At 39.4% G+C, this 22,064-nt stretch overlaps 1 pseudogene; it reads right to left on the bottom strand.

The window, feature by feature from the left end:
- Positions 1-214: 214 nt before the first annotated feature.
- Positions 215-22,064, bottom strand: part of LOC131744196 (lipoxygenase homology domain-containing protein 1-like) — a 123,711-nt pseudogene continuing 101,861 nt past the window's right edge.

The following is a 22,064-nucleotide window of genomic DNA, read 5'->3' as shown; positions in this document are numbered from 1 at the left end:
TTGGCTCTTTCAAAATAAGCAAGGAGGAGGGCATCTTACGGTAGCAAGGGACCTAGAGACCATTCTCTGCAGGGTTTATTCTGCTATCTCTTCACCCTCTACACAAAACTACTTTTCACAGCATTCAAAGACGACCACTGTATGTCCCCCTAAATTTGCATGGTGAAACCCTACCACTCCTCCCGTGTGACGGCACTGTGGGGACAGTGGGAGGTCATAAGGTCATGAGGGTGGAGGCCTCAGGAGTGGGATTAGTGCCCTTATAGGAGAGTCCCCAGAGAGTTCTTTGGTCCTCTTTGGGCCACGTGAAGATACAGTGGGAAGTTGGAAGCCAGCAACCTGGAAGAGGGCTCTCTCCAGAGCCCGGCCCTGCTGGCACCCTTGTCTCAGGCTTCCAGGCTTCAGAACCATGCGAAGTTAATTTCTGTGGTTTATAAGCCGCCCTGTCTGTGGAGCTTTGCTATAACAGCCCAAACGGACAAAGAGAACCACCCTGGATTTGGCTCTGCGCGTGTGTTTCGCATGCCTTTTTCCAATGCATTTGCACAGATTTGAACCTCTTACCATTGGCAGTGGCAGAAATAAAGATCTGGCCAGATGACAGGTCCTGCTTTAAAGCTGAGGAGGGGGCTGGTGCCACCTTCCACGCCCTTCTCTGCGATGGGCAGTGCTGACGTGCGGTGAGAATCTTCTACGTCATGTTGGGCAGGCCCTTCTCTCCTCTCCAGAAGCAACGTAAAACAGTAACCAGCACAGTGTTTGAACAGGGATTCTCCGTAGGAATTGTGCAAAGCATCACGTGTCATGTGTTGCAATAATGTGAAGTTTACCCTCTGAGAAAGGAACACGGGGATCTTGGTGGGACTTATTTGGGAACAACAGTTAACAGTCAACTTATTTCCAACTGTTTTCCAACAGAAGGGAAAAAATAATGCAATATATGGTTAGTTTTAGGAGGCTCCAGGCCTTTGAAGGGGATCTGAATATTCTCCGGGAACAACACTTGGACAATCAGATTTAATAATAATAATAATAAATAACGGCCAAAGGCAAAAGATAGAATCGTGGAGCTTTTAAAAATCTATTTTAAAAGTGGTCAGCGACAAGCTATAAGGAAACAATTGCCCCCAAACAGGACTAAGTACTTCAAATGATCAGAAAACACCTCCCCTAAAAATCTTTATGCTGAGATCTAAATAATCACCTTAGTTTCCATCTCCTCTCACTGACTGTTTTATGGGAAGCAGAGCTCTCCAGCACGCAAGTGATTTTACAATATTGCTTAGTATTTTTTATCCCAAGATAATTACCAGTTCACGCTGATGCCAAATATAAATTATGTTTATTTCTCTCCAAAAACCATGGCAGGGATTTTTCACGGCATTCACTAGAGCATATGATCAGACGTGTGCATTATTTTGAAAGGTAACTCATATATGAGCTCCAAACCCGCACGTACACTTGGTTGAGGATGGTGACGGTGATCACTGGTCTGAGCTTTCGTCGGTTTATTTCACTTTCAGATGAGCTCCTACATCGGACTCTCGGCAGTACTGACTTACTAAAATGCTAGCGTTTGCCAACTAGAACGCTGTCAAGCGTGTTTCAGCGCCCCCGTCCACGCTGCAGTTCAGGGGAAAATGCTCTCACTCTCACACTGCACCACAAGTGACGGTCTTAATCCCACCTGAAGTAACAGAGCTGAAGTTGCTACTTAATTTCCAGCATCCACCTAACGATGGCAAATGTCACTGCAAATGTCAGGCATGCAGTTCTCAGTATCAAAGTAGATTGCACAATTTGCTCTAGGAGAGAGCGCTGGGTTTTTTTTTCCCCTTAGCAAAGTCACCAAACAAAATAGATTTTTATTTCTTTTACAGTACAATGGCTGTAAAAGAAACAGTCATCTTCACATACAGCCTGTCTTCCTGGCATAAGGCTGAAATAAATACAGAGAATATGTTTGAATTTCAGGTTTTTCTGAACAACACAGTCACCAGCTACTTACGTACTGCATGAATCTGTCTTTTACAGCTTTCAAATGCCAGCTGCAGACTCCATCTCTTCCCCTGAATCCCTGTTGCTAATACCATCTCAGCAGGCTATTTTGATGTCCTGTGAGAATGAGGCCTCTTTGGGAGGCAGAAACATAACTCCCACTGATCCTGATCCAAGTTTTGCATTGCAGAATGAAGACAGAGAAGGTATGAGAAAGAAGATAAGCTGCTTATTTACGACCCGCATAAGGTGTTAACCGGCCGTAAGTACTTCTAAACTTTAGAACTATCTCCAAGTCAATAAGAGCACATTCAATCTTGTATAGACCCACATTCTTTCCGGGGAAAGGCAGTGAAGGAAGCAAATGTCATTGACCAGAGCTTCGAAATAAAGACAGGAAGATGGGTAAAGTCTTAAGTAACAAAGGTTGAAGGGCAGAGCAAAATCACTTGGATAAATTAAAAGCTATTCAAATATTTGCTAGGACTCAAGCTTTTAGCTTCCTGGAGAGCTCATATTCTTCGTTAGCATTACAAAATGAGATTTATTAATTATTTATGCAATGGGACAGATAATATTGGCACAGAAAGAACTTGAAGCTCTGCTGGACTCTGTGAAGTTGAATGGAGCGTGTGGCCATCAAGGGTCCCCTGGTAACACGACGACTGGCTTTTCAGAGAGCTCAACAAATGGACGTCAACAACTGTGCACCAGACCCTTGTAAGAGTTTTAAGAAAGAAATGGTGGGGCTTCCCTGGTGGCACAGAGGTTAAGAATCTCCCTGCCAATGCAGGGGACACGGGTTCGAGGCCTGGTCTGGGAGGATCCCACATGCAGCAGAGCAACTAGGCCGGTGAGCCATGGCCGCTGAGCCTGCGCGTCTGGAGCCTGTGCTCCGCAACGGGAGAGGCCACAGCGGTGAGAGGCCCGCGCACGGTGATGAAGAGCGGCCGCCGCTCGCCGCAACTAGAGAAAACCCTCGCGCAGAAACGAAGACCCAACACGGCCAAAATAAAATAAATAAATAAATAAATAATTTTTTTTTTTTAATGAAAGAAATGGTAAAAGAATGAATACGAGTGAAAAATAAAGAATAGGAAAGAGAGCCTTGCTCACATCTCCTTGATTCATTAAGAAGATTTATGAAAGCTGCAAGGATGATCCATAGTGACCAGCCAGGTGTCTTAATCCGTGATATAATCAAGTGATCTCAGAAGATCAGGACTGTGCCCCTCCCACAAGTTACGAACGTCAGGATTAAATCAAAGCCATCCAAAGCTTAGGCTGATGGCAAATCTGTGCAGGATGTGAGGGGAGGCAGATACGTCCACCTTCACACCATGGACAGCCGAGGGACGCTGGACAAGACCTAGAAGCAAGGCCATCTCTGACCATTCCCACCAGGCATCCTAAGGCCACCTTGTGGACAGCTGTGCGGGGAGGGCAGCCTAGTTAATGGGACGGTGTAAACCTCCACGCACTTACTGAGGGGCCACCGAGTGGCAAACATTTCGCTACTCCTGATTCCGGGACAAGAGAGAGCTTTACTGTCCCTCACTGAACTCCGCATCCCATAACCTCCTCCTCGTTTGGTTGATGAGGAAGTTCCACGGCTACGATGCTGAACTGTTTTTAACTGAGATATAACTGACACATAACATTATATGAGTTTCAGGTGTACAACACAATGATTTGATATTTGTATATACTGCAAAATGATCAACACAATAAGTCTAGTTATTTTTCACCATACATAATTACGGATTTTTTTCTTGTGTTGAAAAATTTTAAGATTTATTCCCTTAGCAACTTTGAAATATACAATACAGTGTTATTAAGTATAGTTGCCCTGCTGTATATCACATCCCCATGATCTAAAACATATCCAATACGTCATAATTTATCCCCGTGCAGTTGAAGGAGTGAATGGATTAGTGATAGGATGGCCTAGGTTGCGGCACATTTTAGCGAGGGAAGTCTCTAACCAGTAACTACCATGATTACTTCTGACTAAAAAGAGGGAAATATTATTCCCAGTTTAGAAGAGTTTTCTCTTTGAAGGATGTGATAGCCCCTGCCCTGTTCTTTGAAATGTTAGAGTACCTCAGTCTCTAAACGTATGGACAACATAATATAATGAAAGGCTGATATAGTTTGCATACCTAGACTCACAAAAGTCTGTGCCCACTGCTCTTTTCAAGTTACCTGTTATTTTGTAGCCTGCATCCTGGCAGGTGGAGAAAAATTAATTAAATGTCCTACGTAGGATACTCCACACAAATCTGGCCCTTTGCAGGTGGTCCATAAATATTAATTTTGATATTCTATCAGACAAACAAGAATGAGACATCTCTGCCATTGAGAACCTGCTTGTTTGGATTAGTTTTCTCTCAAAAACCTAACTTTGTGGCAAATCAGACTTTAAAGACAAAGGTAACAGACTGACGTGCCCCAGTTTATTTTGGGTCTCACACAGCATTCAGTAACCTTAATAGCAGTGTTGTCTGACAGCAAGAACTCTCCATCTCCCCTTGAGATACTAAATGGTCTTCCTCCTCCATTACTGGCAACAATCTTTTAAAAACAAGGAATATTTTTAGTAGAAATACAGGAAAGGAAATGGAGAGGGAATACATGAGCCCTTCCTTAAGTATCTATGATGGCTAGTATTCCAACTACATCTTCAAAACTATTACCAAGTGAAGCGTAAGCCTGATTATATAAGTTATGAGCTCTTAAAGCACATCTATTCACACACAGCAAGATGTAGAACTTTAGGAATTTTGTTCAGGAAACAAACACAGGGGTTAAGAAATGAGAACTGCGTTTGAAATTTTAAGGCTAAAAGCCAGAGCCATACTGCTTGCCAAAAAGCAGTTATACTTCTTGGCTGATATGTAACCAAGGAAATCTTGTAAAGAGAGATGGTTTTTAGTATTTTTTAATCAGCCGAACCTAAGGTAAATGTCTATGATTTTACACTGAGAAGATGTCCACCTTTAAGCTCCCCAACTGATGCTATGTCAAGAAAAAAGAAACAAAACAAAGACAGTACGTTCACTACCTCCTTCAATTTCTGTAGTAGATACAACCATTCTATATAAGAGCAGGGGGGTCTCCACTCAGAAGAATTACTGTTTGCCTTTTAGCACTTAGCATATATCCTGGAGGCTGCTGGGAAACACGAGGTACCATAGGATCCATCATTCACAGTTTCAGGTGCCCTGTGTAATGGCCGGATTCTCTAACAGCCTAGAAATCATTGACAATGTTCATTTGCCTTCTGTGGAGCCTGCAGACATGGAAAAAAATCTAGGGAAATGAAAAACACTTCTACTACGTGAGCATGCACCTGGTGTCATTGCCAGAGAGGTCACAACTAATGTACTGACACAACACTGAGGGCTTGACCGGGTTGATTGTATTTTCTAGTTGTATAAACTCAGCGGCTTTTTAAAACAAGTTCAGTTAACTTGACACAGCTTCACAGGGTATAACGTACAGTAGGTAAAGCCACTCAAGTCATGGGTATGCAAGAGGTCACTGGGTTTTTTTTCTTGGTTTTCCTTTTTTCTTTTGACTTCATTTTTTCAGAGCAGTTTGAGGTTCACAGAAAATTGAGGTGGGGTACAGAGGTTTTCCATATACCTGCTGTGCCCACAAATGCAGAGTTTCCCCCATGATCAATATCTGCCACCAGATGCAAATGGTGAACCTACATTGGCTCATCATAATCACCCAAAGTCCACCACTTACATTTCGGCTCACTCTTGGTGTTGCATATGCTGGGGGTTTAGACAAATGTATAACAACGTGTATCCATCATTGTGGTATCACACAGAGGATTTTCACTGCCCTAAAATCCTTTGCCTATACAACCCTCCTCACCACCCAACCTCTGGCAACCACTGATTTTTTTAAATTGTCTCCATAGTTTTGCCTTTCCTAGAATGTCATATAGGTGGAATCAAGCAGAATCTGCAGCCCTTTCATATTTGCTTCTTTCACTCAGTGATATGCATTTCAGATTCCTCCATGTCTTTTCATGGCTTGATAGCTCATTTCTTTCTAGTGCCGAATGATATTCCATTGTCTAGATGGACCGCAGTTTATTTCTTCATTCACCTACTGAAGGGCATTTAGGTTTCTTCCAAGTTCTGGAAATTATGAATAGAGTTGCTATAAACATTTTTGTGCAAGTTTTTGTATAAATATAAGTTTTCAACTCCTTTGAGTAAGTAACAAATAGTGAAAATTCTGGAGTGTATGGTAAGAGTACGCTTTGTTTTTGGTAAGAAACTGCCAAACCGTCTGCTAAAATGGCTGGACCATTTTGGATTCTCACCAGCAATGGATAATTCCTCTTGCTCCACATCTCCACCAGCATTTGGTGTTGTCAGTGTTTCAAATTTGGGCCATTTTAATAGGTGTGTAGTGGTAGTTCATTATTTTAATTTTCATTGCTTTGAGGACACATGACATGGAGCATCTTTTCATATGCTTTTCTGTCATCTGTACGTCTTCTTTGGTGAAGTATCTGTGAAGGCCTTCTGCCTATTTTTGTTTGTTTGTTTGTTTGTGGGTTTTTTTGCGGTACGCGGGCCTCTCACTGTCGTGGCCTCTCCCGTTGCGGAGCACAGGCTCCGGACGCGCAGGCTCAGCGGCCATGGCTCACGGGCCCAGCCGCTCCGCGGCACGTGGGATCTTCCCGGACCGGGGCACGAACCCGCGTCCCCCGCATCGGCAGACGGACTCTCAACCACTTGCGCCACCAGGGAAGCCCAGCCTATTTTTAACCAGGTTGTTTGTTTTCCCATTTTTGAGTTTTAAGAGTTCTTTACATATTTTGAAGAAGAGTCCTCTATCAGATATGTTTCCTTTTGAAATATTTTCTCCCAGTCTTTGTCTTGTCTTCTCATTCTCTTGACAGTTTTTCACAGAGCAAATGTTTTCAATTTTAATGAAGTCCTATTTACCAATTATTTCTTTCACAGATTATGCCTTTGGTGTTGCATCTAAAAAATCATCACCATACCCAAAGTCATCTGGGTTTTCTCCTATGTTATCTTCTAGGAGTTGCATATTTTTGTGTTTTACATTTAGTGCTATGATCTTTTTTTTGAGTTCATTTTTGTGAAGGGTGTAAGGTGTGTGTCTGCATTCAATTTTTTGCATGTTGGATGTCAGCTGTTCCAGCACTATTTATTTAAAGTCTCTCTTTGCTCCATTGTATTGCCTTTGCTCCTTTGTCCAAGATCAGTTGACTGTACTTTGTTCTATGTCTAGGCTTTCTCTTCTGTTCCATTTGTCTATTTGTCTACTCTTCCACCATAGACAAACCACATTGTCTTAATTACCATAGCTTTATAGTAAGTCTTGAAATCTGGTAGTGTTAGTTCTACAACTTTGTTCTTCTTCTTTGATATTGTGTTGGCTATTCTGGGTTTTTCCCCCTCCCTATAAACTTTAGAATCAGTTTGTCAATACCTACCAAATAACTTTCTGGGATTTCTATTGGGATTGCAGTGAATCTACAGATCGAGTGGGGAAGAACTGACATCTTGAAAATATTGAGTCTTTCTATACATGAACATGGAACATCTCTCCATTTATTTAGTTCTTTGATTTCATTCATCACTTTTGTAGTTTTCCTCATATAGTTCTTATACCTATTTTGTTAAATTTATATTTAAGTATTTCATTTGGGGGGTGCTAGTGTAAATGGTATTGTGTCAATTGACTGTATATTAAACTTGTTTCCTGTAACTTTCCTATATCACTCATTCATTAGTTCCAGGTGTTTTTTTTTTTTTTTTGGCTGATTATTACAAATTTTCTATATAAGCAATCATGTCATCTGTGAACAAAGACAGTTTTATTTCATCCTTTCCAATCAACGTACCTTTTTTTCTTCTTTTTCTTGTTTTAATGCATTAGCTAGGACTTCTAGTATAATTTTGTAAAGCAGTGATGACATCCTTGCCTTGTACCTGATCTTAGTGGGAAAGTTTCAAGTTTCTCATCATTAAGTATGATGTTAGCTGTAGTTTTTGTAGATATTCGCTATCAAGCCGAGGAAGTTCCCCTCTATTCCTAGTTTGCTGAGAATTTTTGTCATGCATACATGTTACATTTTGTGTAATGCTCTTTCTGGATCTGTTGGTATGGTCAAGTGATTTTTCTTTTTTAGTTTGTTGATGTGATGGATCACATTCATTGGTTTTTAAATGTTGAACCAGTCTTGCATACCTGGGATAAATCTCACTTGGTTGTGGTGAATAATAATTTTATAGATTGTTAAATTCAATTTGCTAAGGACTTTTTCATCTATGTTTATCAGAGGTGTTGATCTATAGTTTTCTTTTCTTGTGATGCCTTTGTCTGGTTTTAGTATTAGGGTAATGCTAGGAAATATTCCCTCTACTTTTATTCCTGAAAGAGATTGTGGAGAACTGGTATAATTTTTTCCTTAAATGTCTGATAGAATTCATCAGGGAACCTATCTGCACCTGGTGCTTTCTGTTTTGAAAGGTATTAATTACTGATTAAATTTCTATAATAGATATAAGCAATTCAGATTGTCTATTTCTTTTTTGTGTTTGTGAGTTTTGGCAAATTGTGTCTTTTATTGAATTGGTCCATTTCATCCAGGTCCATCATATAAAAAATTTTTTTGGACCTCCACTTTAGTGGAAAAGTTGAAACTCAATTTTTATTTACTTTGATGCTAGAGCCCGATATTCAAATTTAATGAAGAATGTCAAAGAAAATAATCCTGCTGTAATATATATATTTCATTTGAAAGATAGCTTAGTGTTAGATTATAAATTAACAGCTAGGCATAATATACATTTATTGAAATAATATTCAGAAGTTGGTTTAAAGGTCTTAGCAGAGAAAAATCAAAGATGTTTATAAAAACTCTGTATCCAGGATGATCCAAAACATTTTCAGTATTAAATATTTTGTTCAGTTTTTCCTCAAAACCCAGACATTGTCAAAGAACCTTGTTGGTTTTCTCTGCTTTGTCAGTCCTCTTCAGATGTTGATGAAGATCAGAATAACATCTGCAGCTTTTCGGGCTTCATAATCATATGCTCCAAAGAGGAAAACCCAAGAATCTGTATTTGAAAGCTTCACAAATGTTTCCACTCTCACCCAAATTTTGTTAACAATTCCGTGTGCATTTGAAAGAGAGAAAGATTCTGTATCATCAGGGTGTAGTTTGATATATAAAATGTCTTCCTTATTTATTATGTTGCTTAGATGTTTTAATATAATTGCTTAATTTTGGTCCACTTGACCTGTCTTAAAATAAGAGTGATGTATTAAAGTCTCCTATTATTAGTGGGTTTCTATCCAAATCCTTGCATCTCCTTGTAGTTTTTGCTTTATATTGGTGTTTGATCTGTATTTTGATGCATTGATACTCACAAATGTTTTATCTCCAGTGGAATGAAATTTTAATATTATGCAGTGTTCTTTTTAAATTCATTTCATGCTTTTTCTTGTCAATATTTCAGCCCTGTTTCCTTACTATTTCTTTTTGCCTGGTAAATCTTTGTCCATACCTTTTTTTTGTTAGTTTTTTTGAACCAGTGAATTTTAAGTGGTTCTGAAGCACATGTAATTATTCATGTGCTTTACCCCACATTACACATACAACAGACTTAGATTATCAGTATCAAAACTACCACCTACTAAATGAATACTTTATATCCTTCTAGGGTGATTAAAATGACAGGTTTTAAAGTCACTTGGGATAGTTCCTCACTGTGTGGTTACATCATGTAGACACACAGGTTCATTTGTTTCATTTTTTCACTTTTAGGAGTTACTTTTTTAATTAAATGTTTTTAATCACATAAAATAGTTATATGTTTCCAAATCGAAGTATCAAAACAAGGTTTATTCAAAAAAGCTTAATTTCTCTTCTGGACCCCTCTGAGGTAGTCCCTCTCTCCCTCATCTGTAATAACTCATTATCTTATAGTTTCTCTTTCAAGTGATACTTTTAAATTAAGAATATGTATATGTGTGCATGTATGTGTGTACATATATGGGTGTATACATATATATATACACACAGATATATTCATATAACATCCCTTTTCTTAAATAAATAGTAGCATACATGTTTTTCTCTACTTTTTTTTCACTGTATAATACATCCTGGAAATCATTTCATAATAGTGTATGGAAATGTACCTCAGTCCTTAATAAACTAAGTGATTCTCTTAAAAATCTTATTCGACAACATCCTTTCCTGAATAGCATTTGGGGGATGATACTGTCTAATTCCATTGTTTGCCACACGTTTTTCCTGGACCCTTGGTTTTCTTAGGCAAGCCCTCATAGTTACATCAAATCCATTAAGTGTTACTAGAGGCAGGATAATTTTCATGGTCCTTAGGAGACCCCTCATAAACCCTGGTATTACAGGGTATTCCTCTGTTTACCTATGATATCGAATTATCTTATCAACAGTTTCAAAATTTTGTCCGTGTCTCTTGCTGATCCTCTTCATGAGAGAGTGAGGAACATATTTATATATATATATAATATATATATTTATATATCTTCCCAATCCACGTATTAAATACATCCCCAAGGTAGCTTTGAAAAATGAACTCTGATTATACTAAAAAATAAGCCAAAGGTTTCAGTAAGGCTTTTTTTTTTTTTTTTTTTTTTTTGTGGTATGCGGGCCTCTCACTGCTGTGGCCTCTCCCGTTGCGGAGCACAGGCTCCGGACGCGCAGGCCTAGCGGCCATGGCTCACGGGCTTAGCTGCTCCGCAGCACGTGGGATCCTCCCGGACCGGGGCACGAACCCGCGTCCCCTGCATCGGCAGGCGGACTCTCTACCACTGCGCCACCAGGGAAGCCCGGCTTTTTTTTTAATAATACTTTGTAGTTTTGGTTGCCTGGCACGTTAAAGAAGATTTAGGAAATACTCACCAAAGGCATAACTGTGGCTGAGTTTGGTGTTGATAATTTTATGTTTTGGAAGCACAAAGAAGCACAGAGAAAAAATGAGCTATTAATTCAAAGAGAGGCAAAGTTCTTTTATCCCTTGAGCTTAGGAAGCTGCCTTCCTCTTACAGAACGATGCTTCCAGCACACCATTATTCCTGTGGAAAGGTCCACTGCCGAAGGCTATAAAAGATGTTGCTTTAGCCAGTCCCAAGAGAGAACTGTACAGCCTCTCTCTGAGCACCTAGAGCATTTTTGTCTTTACTGTTCAACGGGGCACTAACTCATAAAATTTCTGTCTTCTTACCTGTTTCATGCGAAAATGTCCTTTCTCTTCGATGTGATAGTTCCTTATTTCATCGTTCTGTAACTTTCAGAGGTCTTAGCACAGGATTAAAAAATATTCTGTGTATAATTATTTTATAAGTTATGTGTATGGTATATATATATATAATGCATATAATAACTCTATAAGCACTTGCTGAACTACATTTACATAAATAATATCCTTTGAAGACCCTATCTTTAAAAAGAAGAAAAAATTTGGTCTTCCTAAAATGCTTATTGAGAAACTGAGTGAAATTTTTTTTTTTTTTTTTTTTTTTTTTTTTTTTTGCGGTACGCGGGCCTCTCACTGTTGTGGCCTCTCCCGTTGAGGAGCACAGGCTCCGGACGCGCAGGCTCAGTGGCCATGGCTCACGGGCCCAGCCGCTCCGCGGCATGTGGGATCCTCCCGGACTGGGGCACGAACCCGTGTCCCCTGCATCGGCAGGCGGACTCTCAACCACTGCGCCACCAGGGAAGCCCTGAGTGAAATATTTTTAAAATTTTATCCTACCTTTCTCAAGTTTGACAGGGGTTTTCTGGTCTCCCTACTCCAAATTTATATTTGAAGGTATTTCTCATTTTGTTTCTTTTTCTCATTAAAAAGCCTATATTTGTTTTTTTATATATAATTGTACTTCTACTTTTATTAAACTATAACCAGTAAGAAAGCAATTACTGGTTACAAAAACTTACCAAAAATTAATTACAAAAAATTAATACTTCATCTCTATGAGCTTTTATTTCTACTTTCTGTAATTAGAAAATTTTGATACATATTTTATTCTGTCTATACTATTGAAATTCTTTTATAATGATTATGTTTTTTAAAGTTAATCTGTCATGTCCAGGTTGCTTGTTGGACTCTAACTTAATGCCATCCATTAATGGAGAGAACCAGTACTCTATATTCACAATTGTTTAATGGTCTCTGCTTTAGGTAATCTTTCCCTATTTATAAATTACAAGATATTTGTTTATTTAAAAGATTCTATTGTGAAGAGTGTGGGATCATTAATTAACACATGTTAAAGCAACTAACTTATAGAATATTGCTATGATTAATAACTAAACCAGAGGTTGAGTTAATTTCTAAGAAACGTCCCTGAGTGTTACATAATTGACCGAGCTAGTTTTTCCACATAGTCCAGGGAGGACAAAAATGTTAAATCTCAGGGTCTCCAGAGGCCGTAAGCATAGAGGTTAAGATTACAAACGCTTTTGAACCCCAGCTCTGCTATTTACTAGGTTAGTGACCTTGGACAAGCAATTTAACTTGTCTATGCCTCATTCTCTACCTCTATAACATGAGGTTACTAATGGCACCTACCTCACAAGACTATAGTAAAAATTAAAAGACAATATATATAAAGCCCTTACAACAGTGCTTGGTACATAGTAAATGCTCTATAATTATTAGACATAATTATAATTGTATAATTACTTATGATTTCATATTATCCATGTGAATTTCATGCCTTTCAAGCTTCCTTCTCATTTTTTTTCTTTTTTAAACATCTTTATTGGAGTATAATTGCTTTAAAATGGTGTGTTAGTTTCTGCTTTATAACAAAATGAATCAGCTATACATATACATCTATCACCATATCCCCTCCCTCTTGTGTCTCCTTCCCACACTCCCTATCCCACCCTTCCAGGTGGTCACAAAGCACCAAGCTGATCTCCCTGTGCTATGCAGCTGCTTCCCACTAGCTATCTATTTTACATTTGGTAGTGTATATATGTCCATGCTGCTCTCTCACTTTGTCCCAGCTTACACTTCCCCCTCCCCATGTCCTCAAGTCCATTCTCTATGTCTGTATCTTTATTCCTGTCCTGCCCCTAGGTTCTTCAGAACCTTTTTTTTTTTTTTTTTTTTAGATTCCATATATATGTGTTAGCATATGGTATTTGTTTTTCTCTTTCTGACTTATTTTACTCTGTATGAGGGAATCTAGGTCCATTCACCTCACTACAAATAACTCAATTTCACTTTTTTATGGCTGAATAATATTCCATTGTATATATGTGCCACATCTTCTTTATCCATTCATCTGTTGATGGACACTTAGGTTGCTTCCATGTCCTGGCTATTGTAAATAGAGCTGCAATGAACATTGTGGTACATGATTCTTTTTAAATTATGGTTTTCTCAGGGTATATGCACCGTAGTGGGATTGCTGGGTCATATGGTAATTCTATTTTTAGTTTTATAAGGAACCTCCATACTGTTCTCCATAGTGGCTGCATCAATTTACATTCCCACCAAGAGTGTAGGAGGGTTCCCTTTTCTCCACACCATCTCCAGCATTTATTGTTTGTAGATTTTTTGATGATGGCCATGCTGACTGGCGTGAGGTAATACCTCATTGTAGTTTTGATTTTCATTTCTCTAATGATTAGTGATGTTGAACAGCCTTTCATATGTTTGTTGGCAATCTGTATATCTTCTTTGGAGAAATGTCTATTTAGGTCTTCTGCCCATTTTTGGATTGGGTTGTTTGTTTTTTTGATATTGAGCTGCATGAACTGCTTATAAATTTTGGAGATTAATCCTTTGTCAGTTGCTTCATTTGCAAATATGTTCTCCTCTTCTGAGGGTTGTCTTTTGTCTTTTTGTCTTTGCTGTGCAAAGCTTTGAAGTTTTATTAGGTCCCATTTGTTTATTTTTGTTTTTATTTCCATTTCTCTAGGAGGTGAGTCCAAAAGGATCTTGCTGTGATTTATGTCATAGTGTTCTGCCTATGTTTTCCTCTAAGAGTTTTATAGTGTCTGGCCTTATATTTATGTTTTAATCCATTTGGAGTTTATTTTTGTGTATGGTGTTAGGAAGTGTTCTAATTTCATTCTTTTACATGTAGCCGTCCTGTTTTCCCAGCACCAATTATTGAAGAGGCTGTCTTTTCTCCATTATATATTCTTGCCTCCTTTATCAAAGGTAAGGTGACCATATGTGTGTGCATTTATCTCTGGGATCTCTATGCTGTTCCATTGATCTATATTTCTGTTTTTGTGCCAGTACCATACTGTCTTGATTACTGTAACTTTGTAGTAGAGCCTAAAATCAGGGAGCCTCATTCCTCCAGCTCTGTTTTTCTTTCTCAAGATTGCTTTGGCTATTCAGGCTCTTCTGTGTTTCCATACAAATTGTGAAATTTTTTGTTCTAGTTCTGTGAAAAATGCCATTGGTAGTTTAACAGGGATTGCACTGAATCTGTAGATTGCTTTGGGTAGTATAGTTATTTTCACAATGTTGATTTTTCCAATCCAAGAATATGGTATATCTCTCCATCTGTTTGTATCATCTTTAATTTCTTTGATCAGTGTCTTATAGTTTTCTGCATACAGGTCTTTTGTCTCCTTAGGTAGGTTTATTCCTTAGCTAGGTATTTTATTCTTTTTATTGCAGTGGTAAATGGGAGTGTTTCCTTAAATTCTCATTCAGATTTTTCATCATTACTGTATAGGAATGCAAGATATTTGTGTGCATTATTTTGTATCCTGCAACTTTACCAAATTCATTGATTAGCTCTAGTAGTTTTCTGGTGGCATCTTTAGGATTCTCTATGTAGAGTATCATGTCATCTGCAAACAGTGACAGTTTTACTTCTTTCCCAATTTGGATTCCTTTTATTTCTTTTTCTTCTCTGCTGTGGCTAAAACTTCCAAAACAAGACAAGACAAGTGGGCAATCTTGTCTTTTTCCTGATCTTAGTGGAAATGGTTTCAGTTTTTCACCACTGAGAATGATGTTGGCTGTGGGTTTGTCATGTATGGCCTTTATTATGTTGAGGTAGGTTCCCTCTATGCCTACTTTCTGGAGAGTTTTTATCATGAATGGATGTTGAAGTTTGTCAACGGCTTTTTCTGCATCTATTGAGATGATCATATGGTTTTACTCCTTCAATTTGTTAATATGATGTATAACATTGATTGATTTGCATATTTTGAATAATCCTTGCATTCCTGGGATAAATCCCAGTTGATCATGGTGTATGATCCTTTTAATGTGCTATTGGATTCTGTTTGCTAGTATTTTGTTGAGGATTTTTGCATCTATATTCATCTTCTTGTGGACATCTTATGCATAATTAGCACATGTGAAATTCTAGTTATGCTCAAATTGTTCCTTAATGTATCAATCATGTTGGAACAAATTCACATTTTCAAAACAAGTGTTATGGCCTAACTAATTACACTTTCTTTCCATCTTAATATGTGTCATTATATCTACTTCTTGCCCTAATTTCTAGTCTCAGTGCTTCTCAAGAGGCGCCCTCCCCGTTCATGAGACCTATTCCTCCATCTGTGCTTTTGGTGACGGTGAAATCAGTGCGTCGCTCTGTCCTTCAAGGGCTCTGGCTCTACGACTTGCAGCAGCTCTCTTCAGCAATTCGATGTAAAAAAGCGTCCCTCCCCTGACACCTTCTCCTCCCACTGAAAAGTGGACAAACTCTTTTTCCTGTCAAAGTCCTGCTCTTTACCCTGTCACGCCTCCGTCTAATCTCCTGATTCTCTTCAACTAATAAGCGTAAGGGGAAAGGCTCCACATCTACAGCCACCATTTCTCTTCACACCATGGCAGACCCTTTACTTCCCTATCAGCTCTCTCAGTAATAGCCTCCTGGTTGGCAAATTCATCCTTTTTCTTTCCATTTTCATGCCCCATTCCTGTAAAGCATCTGGTTGCTGGTCACTGTTTTATTTTCCTGGGGCTTCCATAGCAAAGCACCACAGGCTGGGTGGCTTAAAACGATAGAAACGTGTCCTCTCACCATCGTGGAGGCTGGAAGTCTGAACCCAGCTGTCGGCAAGGCCGAGCTCCGTCTGACACTCCGGACGGAGTCCTTCCTGCCTCTTTCTAGCTGCTGCTCGTGGCCACCACCCTTGGCTCACAGCAGCCTCTTCCAATCTCTCTCTCTGTCCCCACAGGCGTCTCCCTATGTGTCCCTCTTCTCTCTTATTAGGACACCAGTTGTATTGGATCAAGGGCCTGCCTTATTTCCAGTATGACCTCTCGTTAATTTACATCTTAATCACATCTGCAAAGACCCTGTTTCCAAATAAGGTCACATTCACAGATACCAAGTGTTAAGATTTCAACATCTTTTGGGGGGATAAGGCCACAACAGTCACCTCTTCCTTCCTGAAACTCTCTTGTTCATTTGCCTTCCAAATGCAATAAAAATATTTTTAAATTTCTGCATGTTTACTCTGGGCTAAACATTTTACATCGGTTTTATATATTCCGCACAATCCTCACATCTCTTAGACAGGTGCAATTATTTTTGCCCATTTTACAGAGGATAAAATTTTAAATAGCTGCTCACAAATACACAGCTGGTCAAGCGGCTCGAATGTGAATCTAGGAGATCTGATCCTGACACCCACACCTATCACAATTCTTTGACCAGCAACCCAGGATCACAGCTACTGGGAAAATTAGTACTTCGCTGCTGATCTTAGAAAACATGGCTGAAATAGAATGATGGGAGAAGATCCCAAACAGCAAAGATTTAGGAGAGAATGGGAAGAGAAGGAGACAACGCAAGAAGGGTAGGTTAGTATCTCAAAAGGTTCTGCAATGAAGGGGAGGAGAATGGTCAGTCGTTTCAGAGCAGAACAAGGGTCATTTTGAGAACAGGGGCTGCATAAGCATGTTGGTAGAATGAGAGCAGAGGTGAAATAGAAGCCCGCTGTGAAGGCGAGAAAAATAAGGACGGCTGACGGAACAGCATCCTGAAAGGCAGAAGAGGATGTAATGAAGACCACACCTCGAGGTGCTGGTCACTGAAAAGGCACCATTTCACCAGGTCACCAGAGAGGGGTTAGAGAAAGATGTGTTTTTCTCTCGTGTCTCAGCTTTACCAAACATCTAACGTCTATCTCAGAGCAGACTTCATTAAATGCCCTTTTTCTCTTCTCCCCACAAAGCTTTTGGCTTAATTAAGGAGAGGGTCAAGCCTTTCTTTTTTGGCATTCCTCCAATAAATGAAACCTGATTACTATCTGCGGCCCATAATCTTTTTGTTTAATATGTAGCCACTAAATGAGAAAATGTATTCCCTCTGAAAAGTGGTTACCTTCTTTTTGTAACTTATTCTGTCTTGGGATTTCGGTTTCTGAAGTTTCTTCTGTATTTAAGCAGAGCAACTCTACCGGCTTTTCTCGGTAACAATTCACATGTGAAAATTTGGTGGTCGAGACGTAGACGTCATTCAAAAATAGTCCAACTTCTGTGACTGAGGAAAAAAATCAAGGCAAATTGTCCCGAGGATCAGGCATCCGCAGGAGAGCCAGTCGTGTCCGCGGGGCACTGCTCAGTGCTGCAATTCCTACGTGCCCGACGCAGTCAGTGTGAAATATCACCAGATTCCAAGTTTCAGGCCCACCAAAAGATACATAAGCAAACACATAATTAGATAAGAGGAGAGGAAGAAGACAAAGGAGGAGGATGGAGGGGAAGACGAGAGAACAGAAAAGACAAATGTAACGAAGGAAGTCGCACAGAGTTTTGCCCAAATCAAAATGACACGCTGGCTCCCACTTAGCTAATGGCTAATAATTTGTAGATCCGCGTAGACATCTAACCTGTAAACAATGAAAAGGCCCAAGAGAAATGTTCCTGCTCTTAACGTGCAACTCACTGCCTTTCTCCAGGCCACCAGCCTAGTCCGGGCTCCCTCGGTACCTCCTCCTGCCTGTAGCCTCCACTCGTACTTCTGCACAGACCCCCGTCCGAGCAACAGCCACCCAGCAGCCATGTGCCAAGCTGCCTTCCTGCCCTCATTCATCTGAAAAATTATCTTAAACCCCACCCCATCAGGAAGACTAGCCCAGTCTGTGGGCAGGATTTTAAGAATCCGCCTCAGGAATATAAAGACAAGAATGTTTTATGCTTTCTATAAAGCGCTTTAATTGTGAACTCTTTCAATCTGTACAGTAGCATTATAAGGTATTTATGGTACCCATTTTACAAAGGAGGAAATTAAAGCTTAGAAACATTAAGTGGTTTGTCCACATTTCCTAGATAGTAAAGGTCGGAGTTGGAACTCAGATAGAGGTCTTCGAATTCCTGCTGGTACAAATTGTTCTTAAGAAGGCAAAAATGTATGATGCACTCTATTCTAGGAACCTAAGCGATATTCAAATAATTGTGCAAGTGCCCTGTGAGCTCTCAATAAATATTAAACCTATTCATCTACAAAATTAATTGCCTTCATACAGTAGTAAACCAGGAGCAGGAAACTGCCTTCTCGGAGTGAAGGGCTTAGCCACTAACTTTTCCCAAGCAACAGAGAGAGAGTACTATTTAGTGTTTCAATTTGCAAAAATGCAATGAAAAGCTCAGCTGAATCTCTGGGCAGGTTTATAAGCAAATAATCACCATATAAGATACATGGGATTCCTTTATGATGCCCTCAGAGTGAGAAAGATCACAAGGGAAATTTAACAATGAGTGTGCCCCAAGAGAAACGAGCAAATACTCAACAGGTTTCAGCCAAGTCATTGTCATTAAACTTTCATGCTTTCAACATGAATATTCAGGAGTGTCTCGTCTATGTTAGTCCACGGATAAGATTCAGGAGTTAGCAACTGAACGAGGTCCAGCCCCTACAGTCTAGGAGCTCTTCTCTGCCTGCTCTCTTTAAACTTTCTGCTCTGATGGACTCTTGCTCTGATTTTGTCTGGGTCATTTTTCTAAAGATGTCTCATTTTTTCCAGCCTGTCTCTCAGTGACATTTCAGGTGCTCCTATAGGGTTGACTCTGTAGTCTACGGAGGGTAGCTGTCAAAACTGCTGCAAAGCCTGACATTATTTTGCAAGCCTTTTTTTGAAGGGAGGATCTTTCTCCACTCTCTATACCATCCTACAATCAAGGTTCCCTTCAAGACCTATGACTGGGTCAGGAGGACATTACAGTGGCCTCACTGCCACATACTACATGAACCAGTTACACAAAAGGGAAATTTTCACTGTTCTGACAGTAATGAGATAGTCAGTGTTTCAACACTACTTGGCTGGTAGCTCTTAAATTTCATGGATTTGGTCACATGACATATTAGAGGCACAAAGTCACATTTACATTGGGTCAGTTCTTATTTGTCTTCAGCAGATTACAGAAATCACAGCCATAAATTAGAAGATTTCATAGAGGAATAGAAGTTTAATAGACTAGAACAAAATATGATAAAGGGGAGAGCATGACTTCTGGAATGACATATTGAGTCCCTCCGTGTATCCACTCCTCCAAAAATGCAATAGCAAAAATGACTGAAATCAAAATCTCAAGAACTCTGGAAATTAACCAAAGGCTCGCAACAATGTGAGGAGTACTTATTCAATGAAAACTCTAAACCTTGGTAAGAACAGAAGGGTTTGTGCACTGTAACTTGATCTACTTCCATTTTTCTCTCACCAGTTCCACAATATCCTGAAAAATCAGCAACCTTGCAACCACAGTAGCTGTGAAAACCAACAGGAAGCCTGTGTACTTCCAGACACAACACAGTCGAACTACTGAAAACCAAAAATAAGGGGAGAACGTCGGAAGCAGTAAAAGAAAACATCTCACCACATACAAGGGATCCTCAATCAAATTAACAGCTGACTTAGAAAACATCAGACAGCAGTAGGGTGACATCTTCAAAAGACAAAAGAAAAACTGTCAACCAGGAATTCTACGTGCTAATTACGACATTCCGAGAATTCCTCACTAGCATAACAGCCTTACAACAGAAACTAAAGGGAGTCCTTTAGGTTGAATTGAAAGGACACCAGAAGTAATTCAAACCCTTACCATTGAGAAAGTTAAAAGACAACTCACAAAATGGGAAAAAAACATTTATAAGTCACATATGTGAGTTAATCAACTATAATCCAATATAAAATAAAAAGTTAAAAAAAAGTTTTAATATATCATCAGTTTTACTGCAGGGCAGAGAAAGGAAAGCTATTAAACACCACATACGGCAGAAATAAACACCATGATTTGGGGTGTGTAGTAATGAGTTAATAACCAATTTACCAATTTGGTAAATTGGTAAATTTACCAATTTACCAAATTGGTAAATTTACCAAATTTACCAATTACTATGTCTTGCTGGCACTGCGCTATAAATGAGACACTTGTACAAAGTCCTTTGTCAGAATATGGATCAAGAGAATCCCATTTCTCAGAAAGTGTCCTTAGGAAATAAGACGGCTTTGGTAAGGAAAAAGAAGAAACTAAGGTAAAAAAAGGTCTTTGTTACACAGCATTATTTGTAGCAGCTAAAACCTAGAAGCCGTTTGAATGTCCAACAATAGCAAAGTGCCCATCTACCTTTGGTAAATGCAGTGGTAAATTTCATTTACGTAATATTTAATCAATAAAAATTATAGCTGGGAAGAGTAGCTCCTTGTTTAAATAAGGGGCTACAAATTTGCTCATGTGCTACAATATTAATGGCAAACATTTGCTGAGCATTTCAGATACTGCTCTAAACACTTTCCATGGATTAATTCATTTACTCCTCATGGTAACCCTTTGAGGTGAGTGATATTCAGGCACATAGCAGTTAAGTAACTTGCAGAGGTCAGCATGCTAGTAAGCGGTAGGGTCAGCATTTGAATCTTGGCCATCTGACGCCTCAGACCGTGTTTTAGCCTGGACCACCTTTCCAGCACAGCATCGTGCTCCATGGATACAGACAAGGACCAAAAAAGACATTCCAAATGCAAATATCTGACTTGATGGCAAGATTAGGAGTAAATGTTTTCAATCTAACTCTTTAACTTTCTAAAGTTCATATGCTTTGTTGGCTTTATACAAATAAAAAGCGGCGGAGAAACAAAAGTCTTGTATTCCTGTCATTATTCTTGTTTCCCAGCTCCCTCAGGATAAAAGATTTCACGTTTACCGAGAAAATGTAACGCAAACGCAATACCAAAGCAAACAAACAAAACTTTTCTCTATCCCATCTTAGAGAATGTGTATTGTAATATGTCGCAGTAATAAAGTTATCATCAATCTTACCTTGAATATATCTGCATGGTTGGGGTTAAACAGCTGGCGTTTCCCAGATCCCACAATAATAGGACCTGAGCATCTCGTTTCTCCACAGACATAAAGGGATACTGTTGCCACGGTGCCGGCATTCTCAAGAACCCTAGTGGCAACAGTCACCTTCCAATCTCCTTCTGCAAAGGAAAAAGAAAATCAATATGAAATTGTGGAGGAAAACCACATTGATGTCAGGAAATGAGGAATTCTACGTAACCTACTTAGTTATGAAATGAATAATTTGTGAAGTTAAGAGGTATTAAAACCATTGCTAATCAGGGACTCCCTTTTGGAAGGTAGCATGTAGAAAAGTTTTGGCGATATTATAGCATTTTAATTACAAAGCAAATAAGCAGTGGGCTTTCAATGGCAACAGATACTTTGGGGGAATTTAGCACTAGGTGTTTGGCTGGCAGATTTAGGCGTCTATTTAGGCATCACTGTCAGATGTGTGGGTGGGAATGGGTGACAGCCATGCTGACAGCCTAACATGAAGGCATTATCTGCACCAGGAGTCACCCTTTCAAGCCGGGGCTAGTGACACAGTTTAGAGATCCGAGCAGAATCATGGTGAGGTTGCAGAAGACCTCAAAACAAAGCAAAAAGAGCTAAAAATTTTTTTCAAGGAAAAATACTGGAGTCCCCTAAGGGTTGGAATGTTGTACGTAGGACCGAGCAAAGGGAGTTGGGTTTGGGAGAGGAAGGATGAAGAGGTATTTGAAG

This window comes from Kogia breviceps, chromosome 17 (assembly GCF_026419965.1).
Source record: "Kogia breviceps isolate mKogBre1 chromosome 17, mKogBre1 haplotype 1, whole genome shotgun sequence".
In the NCBI taxonomy this organism is placed as follows: domain Eukaryota; kingdom Metazoa; phylum Chordata; class Mammalia; order Artiodactyla; family Physeteridae; genus Kogia; species Kogia breviceps.
This window is presented reverse-complemented; position numbering and strand designations above follow the sequence as displayed.